At 41.5% G+C, this 20,243-nt stretch overlaps 2 long non-coding RNA genes across 2 annotated transcripts; both read right to left on the reverse strand.

Annotated features, from left to right (window-relative positions):
* Positions 1 to 1,985: 1,985 nt before the first annotated feature.
* LOC124230961 (uncharacterized) lies at positions 1,986 to 10,697 on the reverse strand. Its single transcript, XR_006886320.1, has 3 exons — positions 10,378 to 10,697; positions 8,251 to 8,379; positions 1,986 to 3,835 (listed from the first exon to the last, which is right to left on the reverse strand). It is a non-coding gene; the product is annotated as an uncharacterized LOC124230961 (long non-coding RNA).
* A 961-nt stretch (positions 10,698 to 11,658) lies between these two features.
* Positions 11,659 to 20,136, reverse strand: LOC124230960 (uncharacterized). The gene is made up of 2 exons (XR_006886319.1): positions 19,765 to 20,136; positions 11,659 to 12,840 (listed from the first exon to the last, which is right to left on the reverse strand). It is a non-coding gene; the product is annotated as an uncharacterized LOC124230960 (long non-coding RNA).
* Positions 20,137 to 20,243: the final 107 nt, after the last annotated feature.

Below are 20,243 nucleotides of genomic sequence, written 5' to 3' on the forward strand. Positions count from 1 at the left end.
TGAGGTAGGGATGGTCTTGGGGTGTTAGGGGAAATGACTAACGCTGGCTGAAGCAGAGTGAGGGAGAGTGAGCCGGTAAGAGGTGGGTTTGTAGAGGTGGGCAGAGGCCACGTGATTTTCAACTTTTATCCTGAGTGCCATGTGAAGCCACAGGAAGGGTTTGAGTAGGCAAGAACCATTTGGTTTTGAAAAGATTATGCTGACTGCTTTGTGGAGGATGGCTTGGCATTGGGCAAGAATGAAAGCTGGAAGGATGGTTATGAGGCAATGGCGTTGATCTGTGTGGGAGAGGTGCCCATGGAGAGGGGGGGAGGTGGCAGGTTTGGCTCCATTGTGGAGGCAGTATTGACAAGGTTGGGGATGGACTGAGTATAACAGTTGAGGGGTGGAGGTGTCAGAATGACCCCTATATTCTGGTCCTTACGGTGCCATTTACTGAGCTGGGGGCATCGGAGGAGTGGCTGCTGTATGAGGAAAAATTAAAAGTTCGCTTTGAGACGCCTAAGAAATATTTGAGAAGAGGCCCACCAGGCATTTAGATTGTGGGTCTGGAATACAAACAAGAGGTCTATGCTGGCAATAGCAGTTTGGGAATGATTAGCTCCTAGAAGGTTTCTGAATCCACGGGGAAATAAGGAGGGAGAGTAAAGGGGGAAGTCAGGACTCAGGGCTTGAGACAATGCACTTGTGGAAACATGCTTAGCAGCACTATGTCTGTACAGAGAAAACACTCGATACATGGAAGTTATCATTCTAACTTACAACAACTATTTTTGTTGCTGCTGCTGCTGTTAGTAGAGACAGATAAAAACCGGGAGACCGTGGTATCACAGAAGCCAAGAGAAGAAGGCATGTGGAGGAGGAGGTGACCCTAATGACACAGAATCGAGAGGCAGACATGTTACCTTAGGAACATTTAACTGTTCGTAGAGCGATGAACCTATGGGGCTCTAACTTTCCCTGGGTTCTGAGAACAGCTTATTCCTGATTCACTTACTGCCATTAAACCACCAACAGTCCTTTGCTAAACCAGGGCCAGGCGACCTCCAGGGTCCTTTCAGCCATCGGCACTTTTTCATCTTTATGAACTGAACCAACAGAGTGCAGAGTCTCTACAGCTGTGCTGAGATGGGTTTGTTCTCATTTTGTTCAAGATAGGGTAGAATCTAGGCATAGATGGATTCAGGCTGCTTACATGGTGTTATTTGAGGGGTCAGAGAGCCCTCCCATCTTGCCTCTGATTCTCCTCTGGGTAGGAGGAAGGATAAAGTCCATGAGCACCTGGACATCGGGCTGCTGACACTGAGCTCATTCCAATGAGGCCTCACTGTGGAAGTCCTGAGATAACTGAGAAGTGTACCCCAAGACATGGGAAACTGTGTGAGATATGTGTGTCCAGAGGTTTGTGTACATATGATGAGTGAAGAAAGGACAGTTATGTCATGAGAAGACAATGGAAGAAGAAGAAGGAACGGCTTCTGGACTTTCCTTAGCGGCTGCTCAATCCTAGGCAGATCACCTTTGCAAGTTGGATGACCCAAGATGTCTAAAGCTCAGGACCGTCCAAGCTCTAAGGAGCAATACCTCACTGCAGGGCGTTACTGCAGTCTGCTGCACTGGCACAAGGTGAGACTGAGACATCTCGATGCTATATATTGTACAGGTGGTCTCGCTTTAAGAAAATTCAATAAATGAAAATCTAAATTCTTGAAACAATTCTCTGAATTGGAATCTGATTGAGGGCAAAGATCGTGTCATATATCTCTTTCATATCCTTCACCATTAGGCCTCCCCGTAAATGCACATTGTTTCTTTAAATAATTCATCTCCGCACTCTTGGAAATAATGAGCTCCCCCAGCACTCTAAAGATACATTTCTGTTTTCAAAGATTTCCTGGCAACTCTTTAGGGGTGTATCTACTCTATAATCAGAAATACATCTGTAGACAATTTTAGTTCAAGCACACTTATAACGGAATCAAATTCATGCATTCATAATGACTTGTCATAACATTGCTCAGTTTAGCAGCCTTGTTTTAATAGGCAAATGTGTATTTTATAATCAATAATAATTCTTTTCCTAGGTACATAGGAGGAAAAAGGAGCATAAGACATACTGCTTATAGGAAACTGGATGCTTCCAATTTGAGTTAAATTTTCCAGGAGAATAGTTATAGCCTTTTAAGGGTTCTTTTGGCTTTTAGAAGAACAAGTTTCCGGGGCCCCAGGAATCACTCAGAAGAGAAAATGGATCTCCTGAATCTGAAGAACTTGCATTAGTTCCAGAGGGCCACATTCCTTTCTGCTTTCTTCCTCTGTTCCAGTGGAGCAGAGGTGACCCCTTGGTGGTCCTCAGTCTCTGGGCAAGGCCTGGGCCCTGCTGCGGGGCTATGCTGACTCGCTCTCCTCCGGGATCAGATCCTCATGCACACATACCACTCCAGCACCCCTGCATGGCCAACGGGAGCCTCCCTTCGCCAAGTCTGAAAAGGTTGAAAACTTTCGCCTCTAGAGGAGTCTTTATTTTGTGCAATTAATCAAAAGTTGAGGCTCTTTTTCAAAAAATCTTTATTCATTTTTTACTCTCTTTGAAAGTGTAGATTTTAACTTCTGATACTATTGGGCTTATGGTTGAATTCACAGACACAACCTCCCCTTTGGCATTTCTTTTGAATTCCGAGGAGCTAAGATGTTTTCCAGAGGAGGGTGGGGTGGGGAGGGGAGCTAAAGGATCCTATCGTATAAAGAGCGGGATTTATTTTGCTCTTTGATTTTCTAACTTCTCTTGGTGTGTGTCTCCTTGTACCATTACTGTAGTACATGATGACCACAAATATGCCTCTCCCTGACGGAGTGCTGCGTAGCATGTTCCCAGAGAGATGAGTTGTTTGGAGTGAAAACGTTCACTCCTTCAGCCATGCTAAGAACAGACTTTTATGCGCTTATACCTGTGTGGCCACCCAGACTGTAAGTGTCTTGGAACTTTGGGACTCATAATTCAAGGAAACCACTTTTATGCACAAATGAGAAATACATCTCTGGTTCGTGCATCACTGAGGGCTGGGCCATGAGGAAATGACAGCCACAGCTCACAGAAGGAACGAGAAAACCAGAGCTTTGCCTGCAAAATTGGCTGCTTGAAGCAAAGTGTGTTAGCACTTTGGACAGGTTATATGCACAGATTTGCTAAATCATTTATAGAAATCTCTTTTAAAAACAGAAATCTTTCCTTAAGCGTCTGTGTTCTGAATTAGGCACATCTCTCCTTAAACTTCTTTAGGCTTTATTATCGTGGTGAAGTGCAGGTGCAAGTGTGGAAAAGCAAACATTTGAGAAAAGCTCTGGTCTTTATAGAGCAACAGGGCTCAGTTTTCAATCATCCGAGGCTTTCCATTGGGTGAACGAAGAGCTTAAAGAATTGCATTCTTGTTAGGACAATGAGATTGTGAAATAGTCCATTATTTTGACTTGTTAAAAGAAGTAATCAAAAACTATTTCACCAATTCTTTTTAGGCACAAGGGTGTCATAGAAGTCATTTCTAACGGACTATTACTCTGGGGTTTGAGTGGGAGCTGGCTGCAGCTGGCCAGGAAGGAGGTCTTAAAATCCAGCTAAAAATGAAGAACTGATCGATTCCCCAGGTCTGGGCAGGTGAGGAGTCAAACCCAGAGAAGGCTGCCAAGGCAAAAGGAGCAGGTAGATTATAATAAGTAGGAATACAGGTGTTAGCGAGTTGAATGCTAGTCCTTGGGTGGAGGTCAAGTTTGCTTTGCTTGCTTTTATGCTTCATGTTGGGTGTGGAGAGACCCAAGTTTATAGGTTCCGGTTTCCTCGCTGAAAGAAAATGAGAGATCTGTGGGTGATGACAACGATGATGACGACAACAATGATGATGATGATGATTATAGCAAGCACTTACCTGATGATTACTATGCTTACTATTCTAAACATTTTATATATTTTAACTCAGTTTTCACAGTGACTCTATAACACAGATGCTAGTGTTACTTCCATCTTACAGATGTACAGCGTGAAATAGAGTTTATATAGCTTGCTTAAGCACAATAAATGATGGAGCCAGGATTTGAACCCAGGCAGTCTGTCCCCAGAGTATGAGTCCCTACTCATAGCTCTATTTCTTGGCATATATCGTCCAGCATAATTTGCCTTGCCTATTAAATGCTTTTTCTGATGAACCCACTGTGCAAGTCAACTTGGAAGCATAATCCTTGAAAATACCAATGTTCTTTCAGTAAATATCTCCAACAGCTAGGAAAATATGGAAATAGCCAGCCTCTATGATTTGATGTATAAATTGATTCCATTCTGGTTTGCCTCAAGAATGTCCTTAACACTTCTTTTGCACTCCCCTTAAGCATGCACTGTGGCTGAGCAGAGGAAAGAGATCTCCAGGAATCTTTTCACGTTTGATTCTAATGTAGTTAGGCCTTAAGAGATGATGGTGAGTGGTCATTAGAATAATAGTCATCACTTACTGAGCACTGACTATGTAATAAGCACTATTCTAGCATTTTACTTGTATCATCTCCCTAATCTTTGATCTGAAGGATGAGGCATGTATTATAATCCCAATTTTATAGATGAGGAAACTGAGGCTTGGAGAGTTAAATAATTTGCTTGCTTAACGTCCCCAAACAAGAAAGTGGTAAACATTGGATTTGAACTTGGCTGAGGGAGATTCTAAAGTTCTTGCTCTTAACCACTGCGGTGCTAGTGCTTTAGAACCTAGTGACATTCGTGCAGATAAGAATGTGAAAATTGCTATGTCAATTTCCCAATTGTAATCCGGGGATTTGTGATGGTTTCTTAGTGTGTCTCTTTGGCGAGGGTGAACTATATTTCCCAGAATTCACTTTCTCATATGTTTCTGGTGACGGAGAAACCACTAGGAATATTCTTGGGAGATTTGGAGGACTGAAGGGAAGCAGCAGCCATCTTATAGCTCACACATGTTGCTGATCTGCTGCGTCATTTCATGATTGGTGTGAAACAGCAGCTGGGCCTGCAACTGCTCTGCTTCCCCTGGACGCTGCTTCAGTTTCTCTGACCCGTGGGCCAGGTGTATGTGTGTTTAGCTCTGTGATGAAGGGTCCAGCTTCTGTCCATCGCCAAGTCAGACACAGGTTTTATCTACCCTTGAGGGATTTCAGCTTGTGCCTATGGGCTTCCAGCCTGCCCTTGATATCCTTTACTTTATAGCCATCTTTTCCTGACTGCCTGCCCTGTGGACATCAAGCTCTAGCATCAGATGTGGAGACAACAGCTTTACAGAAACCATTTATCCAGCTCCCACAATTGCACAAGGCCAATTCCCTGGAACAAATTGCTAATGGTTTTGCTTCTCCGGGTGAACCCTGATTAATATGGTCTTCTGCAGGTCATCCCTCCTACATGGGCCATGCCCCAGGATCAAGACCATTATTTAGACTTTATATTCTATAATGCTGTTTTATTTGGGTCTTACCTACGAGATAAACAAGGTAGGAATTCTTGTCCCATTTTACAGAAGAGGAAGCTAGGTCCTGTGAGGTTTGATGACTTTCCCACAGATTGCGCAAGATTAGAACCCAGACCATTGGACTTCAGTTAAGTGTCATAGACTGATTCTAAGTTTCAATATCTTGATTTATCACACCCATGCACATGCACTTGGTGTTAGATCTTTTTGCCAGGGTCAGCCTTCTTTGTGTATAGTTTGTGCTGAGATTTCTCAGTGAACGTCAAATTAAAATGGAGATTGATTTGACATTCCCTTCTCTTTGTGTTTGAAAACAATCTGCTATTACCGATTGAATGTTTGTGTCCCCCTAAAATACATATTTTGAAATCTTAACCCTCAATGTGATGGTATTAGGAAGTGGGGCCTTTGGGAGGTGATTAGATCAAGAGGGAGGAGCCCTCATGATTGGGATTAGGGCCTTTATAAAAGATGCCACAGAGTGCTCCCTTGCCCCTTCTGCCATGTGAGAACACAAAAAGAAGACGACTGTCTATTAACAGGGAGTCAGGTCCTCACTAGACACCGGATCGACTGGTGTCTCGATGTTGGCTCTCCCAGCTTCCAAAACAATGAGAAATAAATTTATGTTGTTTATGAGTCACCCAATCTATGGTATTCACTTCTAGCAGCCCAAAATGACTGAGACAGCTGCTAAGGAATTTTTCAAAGCTCAAGCATACTGTTCACATTCTCTTGTCTTCGAGGGTCAAAGGAGTTACCGTGTACAGTGAGGGAGCCTAATAGTGCCCTCTCCTTCTGATCAGGCATCTTGTAAAAGAAACTGACCAATTTGAGGAAAATCAATAATATAAAGAATATAAAGTCTTCTAGTGGCTTATAAAACAGAAGTGATATATTTGCAAAGGAATGATGCGATCAGGACAAAGCTCTAAAGGACATTGGCACATTAATCTCTTGCCTATAAACAGAGAAAACTGTTTTCTTTGTTCCTTAACACTGAATCTTATTTAAACGGTTCTTGGCACATGAACCACACCTAGTGCCCAGTCCTCTAGGATGTAAGCTACAAAGGACCAGAGATCTTGTCTGTCTTGCTTATTACAGTCTGTAGTACCGGGTACATAAACAGTGCTTAGCACATAGTAAGCACTTAAAAACATTGAAAGAATAAATGGTTTGTAATTGAATTGAATGACAAGAAATCTTTGAAGACAAGTATTTCTCTTTTATAATAATAGCTGATATTGGCATAATATTTTATAGCTTGTTTCTTGATTTTGGAAGGTCATAATGATGGTGACAACTATGATGATGATGGTGATGATGATGATAGCAAACACCTCCATAGCGATTACTGCGTACCGTGAAATGTTTTAAGCATTTTTTTCAGGTATTAACTCATTTCATCTTCACAAAAAAACTATAAGTAAGTAATACTGTCACACCAAATGGGAAACCTGAGGCACAGAGATTTTAACTAGCTTACTTAAGGTCACACGACAAATTAAAAGTGAAGCGAGGTGCAAATCCAGGCAGTCTGGGTCCTAAGATTGTGCTCTTCATCAGTATACTATATTGCTATCCTGTGATTATGGTTTACAGTTGAATTGGATTATAAACCCAGTTTAAACAACGAGTATGTTGATAGCCATTGACAGTTTACCAATGGCTATATTATTCCAACTCTTTTTTTTAGAACATGTGTGTGTTAGAAGTGTCTACACATGCATACACACAGGCATGTGTATATGCACACAGATGTTTACTTCTATGACAAATTTCTTTCCCAAACACTACATAATAATCACGTAGGAATTAGCCATAAAAAGGGTGACTATCTCTGGGTGCAGGAGCTTCTCTCTCACGTGGCTGCACTACCATCCTCACTGTTGACTAGAATTCCCAACGGTTTTTTGGAAAAATGTCAGAAATGTGAACAAGAAAAGAGTGGGTGGGGCCATATTGAAGCTTTGGTGCCACAAGGGTTGCAAGACAGAGAAGGAAGGGAGAGGTGTTTTGAACAGCTCCCAAGCTGAAACCACTCAACAGACATGAAAAGATAACAGTTCTTCGTAAAGTTTTAACAGTGGAATGGGAGGGAAGGAGCTTTCAAGACAAGGGTCAAGACCACATTGAGGATGATCTGTGTGAGCACAGAGCCTTTAGGAAAGGCACCTCTCCTGAGTTAATGTCATATTGAAATGCATTGAAAAATACAGTAAAGGAATAATTTTGAAAATTTGGGTGCTGGCTAGTTTCTTTATCTCATTGGTTTCATTCCCTACCCACCCCTTTCCCTGTTGTTTGTGTCAACTGCTCTGCTTTCTTGCTCAGCTCTTTCTGAATGATCCAGGTTCTGCCACATTACCTTGGTCATCACACACACTGACCATGAGCTAGAGTCCAGCTCATTGAGTCCAGCAGTTCTCATTTGTTAGAAATAACAGGGATTTCCAGTGCTGTTATAAAGCTTATCTGCTCATGTTATTTCTCAATATCAAATAGCAGTAGAAAAACAGAATTCCCCCTGCTTAACACAGGTAGGATTACACTTGGGAGTGTTGATGAGTTAAGCAAAGATTTTCCACCTCCAGCCAAGTGTTTGATGGCTTATCCATCTGCGTATAAAACTAAGGTTTAAATCTTGGTTTGAGTGGGTCATATCACCTGCAGTTTCCAAACAACATATTTTCCCCTCAAGTAAAATACAAAACAATGAGAATGCACACTTCCAAGTTAGCTTTCTATTTCTCCCTGTTCAACTGACCTGGAGGTGCCCATTGCTTGTTATGTTAATTGCTCTGTGCGGCTCTATGGGGCCATGAGGAGGTGGCCAGATTCAGTCTGTAGTTTGTTCCCACGTTGTCTTCTCACAGCTGGAGAAGAAAGTTCGTCCCTGCAGGTGTCATAAACACCAATTTCATTGTCATTTAGATCTAATTATGTGACTAGACACAATGGATTTTTCACTTTCCTTGGAAAACTGGGAAAGTGTTTTTGAAGCAAATACAATGAAAACTGATGTGTTTTTCTGTTTTTTGTTAAATTCTTCATCAGTTTGATCCATACTTGGGTATCAAAGATTGCTTTCTATTCAATGTCTGTTCTCAGTTTTAAAAATAATACGTGTATACTCCTCAAGGTGTAATGTACATATATATATCTACACACACACACTGTTCAATTTCCATTTTGAACACCGTTGAGATGGATGGTATGTCCAAATGCCTGAAGAATAGCCAACAGGCTACTTGAATGATGCTACTTCCTGAGCCCTCATTAGTTCTCACCTAGACTACGGTGATAGACTCTAACTAGACCTCCTGCTTACACCCTTGACTCCTGACACCCATTTTCTACACAACAGCCAGAGTAATTTTAAAAAGCAAATTAGACCATATCACTCTCCCACTTATCACTTTCTGGTAGCTTTCCACTGAAATAAGAGTAGAATCTAAATGCCTCACCATGGGCTACACGGTCCTGTATGACACGGACCCCGCCTTTCTCTCTGACCCTACATCACAAGGACACTTGGCCCTCATTCTATTTCCGGATCAAGATCCTTTCTGCCCCCGGAGCCCTTCCACTTGCTCTTTCCTCTGCCTGAACTAGGCGTGGCTGGGGTTTCCTATTCATTCTGGTCTTAAGCCCAAATGACATTTTCAGAGGGCGGCCCTCTCTGCTCACTTTGGCTAACGTAGCTGCCTGCTCGACTCTCTATCCTGTTACTGCATTTTTATATTCTTTATCGAATTTATCACAGTCTAAAATTAGCTTCTGTATTATTGGTAAAAATGTGTAATGTGTGGTACCTCCCAAAGAACTCAAGTGCCATAAAGGCAGGGCCTGTATCCACTTTCCTGTCACTGTTGTGCAGTGCCTAAAATCATACAGGCGTAGGGGCTCAAAGAACTATATGATTAACTGATGAATAAATGAATAATTCTACTTTAAAGGTGATTTTGTGTAAATTTGTTGATTTGGGGTCAGCTTGTTTATTTTGAAGAACTTTAATCAGAATTGCCCGTGCTGAGTAGTACTTAGGGAATCATAGACCCTTTGTGTTGGAAATATTGTTCAATTATCTCAAGCAGACATTCCCTTAGCAGCACCCCTGACAAGGAGTCATCTAGCTTTTATTAAAATATTTCCAGCACTGAAAAGCTTACTCTTTATTTATACAGCATGTTCAAATGTTACACAACTCTAATTTTTTCCCCTTAAAGTAAACAGAAATTTTCTTCCTATTATGCTGAATCTTAGTCCTAGTTCTGTCTTGAGAGGTTACACAAGATGTCTTTTTTCTCTTCCACACAGAAGTACTATCCCATATAGTCTTCTCTCGGCTAAATATCTTCTATAATCTCAATGATTCTTCACATGAAACTCTCACCAGACACTTCACAGTTGTAATATTTTTCAAAAAATGTTTGCTTCCTTCTCCTTTCCCCTGAATGCATTCTTCGTTGCCAACATTCCTATTAAATTCTGCCACCCAACGTAGAGCACAATACAAAGCTATCTGAGTATGGGGAAAAAATCAGACAGCAGAAAACTCATGAAGAGGTTGAGCGCATTGTGAGAGTCCCCTAGGAAAGAATGGTCATTTTTACCAATAAGACTTCGTTTTTTCACATTGTCCTTTCTTTTAACCATGTTAGTGTTTCCCTAATTATAAACTTGAGGGAAAGGAATCATGAAAGGTCACTGGATTTCTCCCTTTATATCACCATTGAGATGGGCTTTGCAAGTGTGACTCTTTCCCCTTGGATCCTCAGTAGGGTAGCATTCTCTCTGGGAGAAAGGGCATCCTTGACTCCCTAACTGTATGGTTCTGCTACATCTTCTGTCTAAAATCTCAACAAATATAGATTATTTTTCCAACACTTACCATTGCCTCAAAGGCCATGGTTCATTCCTTCCTGGTCCTCTCTCAGCTTCAATAACGACAACAGCACAAAAGCTGGATTCATAGTAGGAACAAAGTGGTGACTCTCCCTTAAACAGAAAGTGATCAAATGGATAATCCTGCTCCTTGGGTTTCTTTGAAAGTACTTTGATCTGTACACTTTGGATGGCACGTGAATCACATGGTTGTGTTGAAATGGCTTGAATGGATGCCAATAAACCACTGAAGTCAAAGTAAAAACAAACAAACAAACAAAACACACAAAAATTTCTTTTTAAAGTAGGCCAAGAAATGTTTTTTTCCTTCTGTTCCAAATGACTAGATTTCTTAAAATCTATTTCTGTATAGTCAAGTTTTTTTTTTTGAAAAGTAGAATCAATTTGATTCTATTATCTTGAGTGGTAGTCATTATTTCAGGGGAAAATAGAGTTCAATGGACAAGCAGTCCTCCATAAGCAATGTTGTCCCAATGATGGGGTAATTGGTCTTATGAAGTGGGGACCCCTCTGCTGTTGGCATATGAACAGGAAGAGAGAAAGTAGCTTCACAAGGCTAAAAGGGACATGATGCCCTCAGATATATTGTCAGTCATTGAAGTACTCATTGCCAGCATCTTACTCTAGGCATAGAGTTGGACAACACTTTCTACTTCCATACACACCTCTTGGCTGGCCTCTTGGACTTGGACAAGTGACTTCTTTTCCCATCCAAAGCTGCCTTTAATCTCTATTTAAACGATATAAAATTTTACAGCAATAGTGATGGCAGACGGAAGTTCTGAAGTTTACCTGAGTGATGTTTCTGAGCACCTCATTTAACTAGTTTTACTAATAGACTCCAGCTCTCCTCATACTTCCTTGAAGGGCTGATGGTCAACTGATGTGGAACTCAAACTTCACTAAGCTGGAAGTTCCAAATGGATTCAGTTCAAGATGTTTTACCTTCAAGGTTATTCATTTGGGCATATTTGCAGGAAAAGAAAGATTTTAATACCAGACATATCATTAATGCTAGACATTTGTGGTTAAGGGTTTCAGAAGGGAGAGCTTAAATACTTTAGTTTTCTGATGGTCATGGTGTTTTCATGTGCACAGAGATTCCTCTGTAATGAATTGTCATTTATGGAATGAAGGAAATGAGGGAGAGGTATATGCAAGAGGATGAATGAGACAACGATGGTGCAGCCTGAACTCAGACATGCTGTAGAGAGTGGAATGAGAATTCAAGGAGATGAGCTAGGAGGGTTGGTAGAGTCCAAGGAAATTATTGTTTCATCTGTTTAATAGTAATCCAGGGAGAAGATGCACAGTTTGCTACAAGGGAAGCTGGAACAGATTTATTTGGTAATGTGTGGCCCATCTTCCACTATTGGAGAAAATTAGATCTATACCCATGAGGCAGAGCTGGCCAATGTATGTTGGAGATCTTTTCTTCATTATGGAATGTCAATGCTCAATGTAAACATCTAAAGCCCCTAACGACAGTACAAGAAATCAAAGATAGGCACATCTGAAAAATTGCGTCTCTTTGCTAAAGATGATGGACTTTCCAGGAGACTGTTCTGTTGTTATTGCTCATGTGGAGACTTTTTACTTAAATTTTTTTGAAGAATCCCTATCGAGTGAGAAGATAATAAGGGTAATAAAAGATGCAACAATCGTGGTAATTGGTGTTTTGTGGTCAAGAGCCTTAAATTGAAGTCTTTATCTTAAAAACCAAAGAGCTAGTGTAAACAATCTCTTGAGAAGTAGCCAATAATGTTTTGTACCCATTTTAGAGGTAGTGCACTAGAAGGAACCTAGAACAGAGTGAAAATTACACACAGAAACACACTCTATCTTCATTTCTTCAATTTCTTCTCCTAGGATAAATCAAGGCCACCAATTATTGTGAGACAGTTTGTTCTGATGGAAAGAAGGGAGGCAGAAGACCCAGTAGCTTTAACTTCCTCTGGATGAAGACAGCCAAAATTACAGAACGTGGCACTTGTTCTCCTGGCTTTGCTCCACTCATTTCTTGTTTAGGAATTCAGACAGGCCTATCATTGTTTTTTCATTAGAATCTGACTCTTTCTTTTGTCTATATGGCTACTTGTGGTCTCCATGCATCTGTGTATCATAGTTGAAGTTGGCTTGGGTTCAAATCACAGCTCTGTCACCTACAAATCGTGCATCATTAGGGATGCCACTTGTCTTAGCCCACTGTTTGCCTGGAAAACAAAGTCTGAGGCAACATTGTATGTGTGATCACTTTAACGGGGATTGTCATCCTAGGGAAATACTAGTGAAGGAAAAAGAGAGTGAGGCAGCATAGGAGAAAGAGCAAATACAAAGGGGTAGCTTCCCAAGCTGGTCCCAGCTTTGTGGCCAGTCCTGTTGATTGCTCAGTTCTTCAGGACATCTTCAGAGAGGCTGCAGGAATTATCATGTTCTCAGAGCAGTCCACCTGCGGGAAGGAAGGGTTTATCCATTAGCTCCCATCATCCGTTGGTCAAAGTTTGCCCCTTGACTCCTCTGTACTTCTGGGTTATACCAGCTGGACCTTCTACAGTCACTGTGGAAACTTGAACGCAAAACAGCATCTGCCGGGTCAGTGTGAGCCACAGCATACAGGGTGCACTGCCAGTAGCAGCAAGCCAGGGCCCTTTGGCCAGCCTTCCTGCACACTGTAGAACCCGGTGAACCAGTCCATGGACGTGCACACCAAGAGGGTCTCATGGCACCTAACATCACACTGACTAAAACAAAGCCTCTGGCGAGAGGAAGGAGGCTCTGGGTATGAGGTGGGAGGAAAGACGCTTTCAGTCATGTCCATAATGACATCAGATTCCAAGAGAAGCTGCTGCAGCAGGTCCAGCTGGCCCAGCACATAAACCGACACCATGAATGAAGAGATGAGCCTTCCTCCAACATAGATCAAAACCTTTCTTTGTGGCCTACGAGACTGTGCTTTGTGCTGGGCAAGTTTCTTGAAGGGTCATGAGCAATAGGAAACTGTTTCTGAATGAATCTAGGGCAGAGAGGTAGCATAATATGGGTCCAGCACATTACCATCCTTTCTAAACCTTGGTTTCTTTATGGGTAATGAGCAGTAGCTGCTATTATTTCCTCTACTTCCCCATTATATGTTCCCCTCCACAACATGCTTTCTCCCCAGCCATGTCCCTACTCAGCTCTGGGTCTCAGTGCTTTGGGGTCTCTTACCCTTGGAATCTCCTCCTTTGTCAGCCTTTCTAAATTGCTTCACTACTGGTTTTCAAGGATCCTAACAACCCTTCCTCTTGTATGATGCTTTCTCTGACTGAAAGGGAGTGACTCTTGCATATTCCTCACCTTCCAAGCAAAATATATGAACATGTTATTTATGTTCTCCTCAAGCTTTATTTGTTTGTGGCTTTGGCAGTGACTGTATTTGGAATACCCTTCTGAAATATTGTGGGTATTGATATTGCCAGTATTATCTCTTGGAAGGGAGTATTTCTTATGAGTAGCAGCAGAGGTCTCTCCACAGGAGCAAACTTATCATAGCCTTTGCCTGTTGACAATGAGGAGGTAGGAATACTCCTTATTGCTAGTTTTCTTATTTTGTTTTATTAATATTCATTTATGTCCCTTTACTTCCTCTGACCCTCTTACCTAAGGAAGGTACTCTTTCTACTTAATCCCATGGCAGGAGCCTCCTTAAGAAGGGAATAAGCTGCCCTGCAATAAAGTAATGGATCATGTGCACTACCTCCCCTTCCCCAGTTCCACGGGGACTCGGCTCAACAGGTTGTGTGGCAGTTTGGGTCCCAGGGACCAGAGCTGGGTCGGGGGAAGAAGAAGTTATCATCTGGGTGCCCAAGAGCAAAACAAGTCAATGGATGATTCTGATCCACTGTCCGAGGGAGCGTGGAGGTTTAATGCCAGCACACACAAGAGCTGCCATTAAATACAAGGAGCTGCCTTCAGGTTGGCCAGTGAGAGACAAAGGCAAGAGTCAGCAGCCGGGTGGGGCCAGAATGATGCAAGATCAGGCCAGTAAAGGAAAGGTTTGGACAATTGCAAGAATGAAGCTAGAGCATGGCAACCTGACTTTAATGGCCATTGGCTGGACAAAAGTCAGCATGTGAGAGTGGTGGCATGGATTATAGCATCTGATTGGGGTAGATAGATATATGACAGGGACTGCCCATACATAAGGGACTTTTTAACAAGAGACACACCTGCCCTCATATCTTAGCTGCATGCAAGCACTGAGCTATGCATTGATGGGACTAAATATATACGTAAATAATTCCAGTTTGGTCAAGGAAATGATACAGCAGCAGGTGGAATTTGCCTTCTCCCCTTGGCTTGCTCCCTGCTGGGTCATGCGTGTATTTCATAATTGGTAAATGCAAAGTGGCATTTATCACCCCTCCCATGAGTACACTTTGGCCTGTTCTTGCCATAGGCGAAAAGCCAACAGCCTTTGTTTCACGTCGTTTTGGGGCATTTCATGTTCCCTTGGGTAGGGAACCTCCTTTTCTTGTTGTTTCGTTTAGTGAGTTTTCAGCTCACAGTCTGAGTAGGGAAGCGATATTTGGTTAACGTCAAATTTACTCCGAACTGTGCTGGCCTCAAAGTTCGTTTCATGGAAACTGTAGCTCTCCCCCTGGCTTGGCTGTTTCACATCTACACATTACAGTCAGAAAGTCAGAGTTTAGACTCATGGAAAAAAAGAGCTAAATTGATGACTAATTTGACATCAAAAGTTTTCAACCAGAGAAATAGTGTGCTACAGAGTAAGCAGAATCACTCCACCCTTGGCCCCCAGCCCGTTGCTTGGATCAAGGAGATTTTCAAATGTCTCTTTGAGAGAGGGTGGAGGAATGACAGAGCAGAGGCCCAGCTGCATGGACCCACACAGCAGATGGTCCAGTCGAAACACAGGCGGCCTGAAGTTATTTTCCACTGGGCACTACAGACTTGAGGCTATTGAGTCATACAGCCACTTGTTGTGCTGAAGAGGACTGTTTAGGGGGAAACGGGGTGGTTTTTCTTGCATAATACATCTGTGCTAGGAGGCCATGACCCCTCTTTCTTATTGCCCACACTTTTACTTACATACCATAAGGAATAATTTCCAACTCACTCTCCTCACTCCACTCCTTTGCCAGAACATATAGAAATGTCCATGTTCAAAATGAAAGGCTCTTGCTTTCTTGGCCGAATATCAGGATTTTTCTAAATTGTCAACTCTTTCATAGGGGAGAAACATAAAATCCAGCTGTAAAAACCCAGAAGTGACCTAACATGATCCAAGTGTTTTAGTTTTCTTAGCAAAGAAGGCAAACGTCTATGCAATGCCTGATCAACCGTATCCAGAAGATTCTGCTCTGTAACACTAGGTTGCTGATCACAGTTTTGATAGGGGGTTGTGAGCGGGTCCACAGTGTGTAACCACTACATCCGAGTTATCAAGATTGGTTTTGTAGTGATATTCTGAAAGCTCGTGACCTTGTATTTATCCTCTTCCCATCTTATTCAATGCTCATAAAAATGGGTTTGAAAGCAACAAAGTTGTAAAGATAGTGAGGTGCTTTGGAAAATGCAGGGAGTGGGGAGAAGTGGATTTTAGCTTCAATTCTGCCACTTGTCATCCATGCGTCTATGGACAAGTCTTCAATCTCTCTGATCATCATTTTTTTAGATCCATAAAGCAAATAAAATAACATTTTCCCTCAATGCCCTACTATAAAATGAAAGCATTGTGTTGGGGACAGATTTGCTTATATGAATAACTTGCCACTTAGTGGTTTTCAGGCTAATCTCTTCAGTCTGAAGTAACATTCTGACCCACCATTCATTGACCAGACATAGTCTACTATATTTTTAGATTATGTATACATATGTATATGTGTGTGTGTGTGTGTGTGTGTGTGTGAGGAAGATTAGCCCAGAGCTAACATCTGTGCCCATCTTCATCTTCATCTATTTTGTATGTGGGATGCCACCACAGCATGGCCTGGTGAGTGGTATGCAGATCTGTGCCTGGGATCTGAACCTGCAAAACCCCAGCCACTGAAGCGGAGTGTATGAACTTAATCACTATGCCACTGGGCTGGCCCCTAGATTATATTTTCTACTAGTTAAAATTGAATGGTCAGCAGAATAAACTAATTCTCCAGAATGAATCCCAAGCCACCTGCACAAATCTTCCTCATCTCCCTCAAATGCCACCCGCTTCTCAAAGCACTAAAAACACACTTTTAACCTGGCATGACTCTGTCTTAGCTCTTGTGCCATGCCAGCACTGGCCATTTTCCTGGCAGTTCTTCTGTTAGGTTACTGACCATGGCTAATGGTCATCTGGGAACATGTCCTCTTCCCAAGGATTGGGACCTAGCCTTAGTCAGCTTTTACTTGTCGACTTTACCTTCTAGAGTGCCATGCATGGAGGTGCACTATGAATGCTTTCTAAATTGTATTAGTACATTTCTTCGATAGAAATTGCTTGGGAGGGAAAAATGGTGGTGGCTGCTGAGGAGTGTCTGGTATTGGTGGCGGACAGCATAGGGAAAGAAAATCAGAGTGAGAGTCAGGGAGCTGCACTGTAGTCCATGCTTTGTCACTGCTTTGTTGTACCTTGAATGAGTCACTGAACTCTCTGAATTTCTGTTTCCTCCTCTTTATAATGAACGAATAGGATGAGCTGGCCTTTAAGCCACCTTACAACTTTGAGATTCTAACATTTCCTGTATTATGCTACATTTATCTAAGGTAAGGTGCTGAGAAGAACGTCAAGTGAATCAAGAGATGTTTTAAAATGGAAATCACCAGATAGGATGATTCCAAGGCAAAAGAAATCTATTCTACTTTCAGTGATAAGGATTATTTTACACACATATGAGATTTAGGATAAGGAATTTATCAAGTGTATCTGTGAATGATTTCAAAGGAAAAACCTAGCATTGGGGAATAAGCCAAGATTATCTCCACTTGGACTATTGTACAGATTGCAAAATACATTATATTAAAAGTAAACATGGATGAGAATTTTAATAAAGTCTTTGAACTTTCGTGGTTATTATTATTTTTTAAGTCTTACCACACTTTTTTCCTTCATTTTTTTGCATTAGAACAATTTGGAGTTATCTCTGAAACTTGAAGTATCCTTTAAAATAGCATTGTATGAAATGCATCTTTATTAGTAGAAAAGGATAGAAGCCCTTCGCATGTGACTGGTTAGTTTCAGTTCCAAACTGCGGAAGCTCCTCCTGTGGCGTCAAAGCAAAGTTGGTAGGGACTTGCTTGTAGTCTTTGGGTGGTACTCACTGCACCAGATTATTTTATTTCTGGGTCTTGGTAATTTATTGAGACCACTGTAATATGATCTTGTTGGATCCTACATATATACACATTTCATTTCTCTCTGTATCAATTGTACTGAATCTGCAATATAAATTGGACAATCCAGTCAATTTTACAATCCTTTTATCAAGATTGACTTTCCATCTATCTTCTTGAGGACCAAGAAAGAGACAATAAATTTTAAGGCTCTTTTTTTTCTTCGTCTTCTTTTAAATGCAGTGGAATCTTTACCACATGAAGTCAACCCTTAAATCAGTGAACTATTTCATTGTCCCATTGTCCAGGTAAATTTAAAGCAGAGGGTGTTTTTTGACAGCTTTGTTAATGTAGTTTTTTTCCTTGCTGGTAATTCAAACATAATTAAGATTGGTGTTGAGCTTTAAATATGTTCTTGAGACTTGAAAAGGAAGCTTGATGAGGCGTGTACTGCAGCGTAACCTTTCAATTATTCACACATTTATATGGGTGTAATCACCAGGGCCTCTCCTTGTAAACGTTATGAACACTTTTATAAAAAGACATTGATATGAGCTAATAGACAGTGAATTATAACTCAAATAATGAAACTACAAATGATAATCAGAATACGGTCAGGGGCGTCAATCATAGTTAATGTCATCATTGTTCATCTCTAAAGTCTCTAGCGCTGTAGCAAGTCGCATCTGAATACTAACCGAGCAATTTCCAAAACCTCAACTCAAAAAGTCAGATGTGTTTGACAGTGACTCTAGAGCCCCCAAACTACTCACTGGCTTAGTTGAGGACAAGAGGACTGGCATTTTTGTGTCTTGCTCTTCTAAATTCAAGTAACTTAGAAGGTCTCTATCATTCAGCTTGATCTAACAGCTGTATTTAGTAAAGTGCCCAAATTTGGATTCTGCTAGTATAATAATATCTAACAAGATAGGAAGAAAATCCTGTAAAAATGTTATTAGTGACCTTTACTCCCCTTTGTCCTATCCTGCTTACTATCAATTACTTAATTGAATAATTGAAGAAATACTAATTGAGCCATTATCTTGGGGCAAATACTATACTAGGCACTGGGGGGCAATCCAGGCATGCTCTCTCACTGCCTTTATAGAGCTTAGGTTCCAGCACCATAAAGGAAGATTTTGAGTATTCTTGCGTTAGTTTATCCTGGACACCACCTCTAAGTCATTAAACAAAATGACCAATGGATTGAAATGTATTCTGTTAGAATAAGTCTGGCTAATCCACTTCCTTCTCCTGGTGGATTGAGAATAGAGTTGTAAACTAGAAGATTGCTGGTCTTTTCCTTTCTTTCCTTGAAGCAGCTGGGGAGATGGCTGAGAAGATAATAAGACTCTAAGTGATTGCGTAAAAACAACATATTGAAAGAAAGAGCTCTAGACTGCTTTGGTGTGCAGTTTTCCTATTTCTTAATTGCTCTTGGGATGAACAGCAACAGAAGTATCTGCTACCAGGTTAAATGAACAAGAGAGATAAGGGTTTAAGTTGGACCACAGATTAAAATCATATACAGTTCAGCTGACGTAAATGTGATTATGGGTAACAAATGATCAACAAAAACACAACAGGATTTGGATATTTTTTTCTAAGTCCCTCCCCACTAAGGACTGTTGAAAACTCAGACCAAGGATAGCTAATAAAAGAAATTAATACAGATACTGAAAATAATGACTGATGCTAATAGCAGCAGCATCTTCTTGACACTGTGTTTCCCCTTCAGGGTCCCCTAAGGGGTGTTGCTTCTCTTCTCAGTGTCACCTTTACTCTTCTGCAGACTGTTCTGGCAAGGCCATTTCCATGTATCAGGGCCAAAAGAGCATTTTATCCAAGATTATTTGAAGTATAATTTTGTTGTTGTTATTCTTGTTTAGTTTTACCAATTTTATTTCCAAGGATACCTATCTCCACCCACTGTAGTATGAAAAAAATGCCTTCCTCTGATTACTTATTAGCAGAGAATGCCTTGTTTTTTTTTCTGTGCACTCGTATAGGCTGAGATTTTTTTCTCTTTTAGTAAAAAAACACAGTGGAGAAGACTTACCTTCAAGTTGTTCTGGATTGAAGTAAAAACAGGATCCCCCATTTGTTGGAGATACAGCTGCCATCACAGGTCCTGTGTCTTCTCTTGAGCATCCTCCCTGACAGCAACAGCTCACTGGTGTAGTGTTTGCCATTTTCTTGTCCACGGTGTTATGAGCTGGGCTAGGATGCCTCCCCTCACAGCCTCTGCCCTGCTGAGTCAGTGATGGTATGACAAGACCAGATTGGACTGATGGAGCATATTTGATCCAAGGATGGTCTGTCCATAGGCTTGTTCATGAACTCCAGTAGGGGTGTCTGGGAGGAAAAGAGGAGGCATCTTCTCTTTGCTCTCTTGTTGGAATTTAGAATTGAGGACATTCAGAGCCTGAGCCGGTTGGCTTTAGAATCTGAATTGAAGGGCCATGAGATAGACTGGGAGCCAGAACAGCAATTACAGGCTGTAATTATGAGGAGGAGGACCAAGAGAATGAGGGAGAA

Source organism: Equus quagga, chromosome 20, assembly GCF_021613505.1.
Source record: "Equus quagga isolate Etosha38 chromosome 20, UCLA_HA_Equagga_1.0, whole genome shotgun sequence".
Taxonomy (NCBI): Eukaryota; Metazoa; Chordata; class Mammalia; order Perissodactyla; family Equidae; genus Equus; species Equus quagga.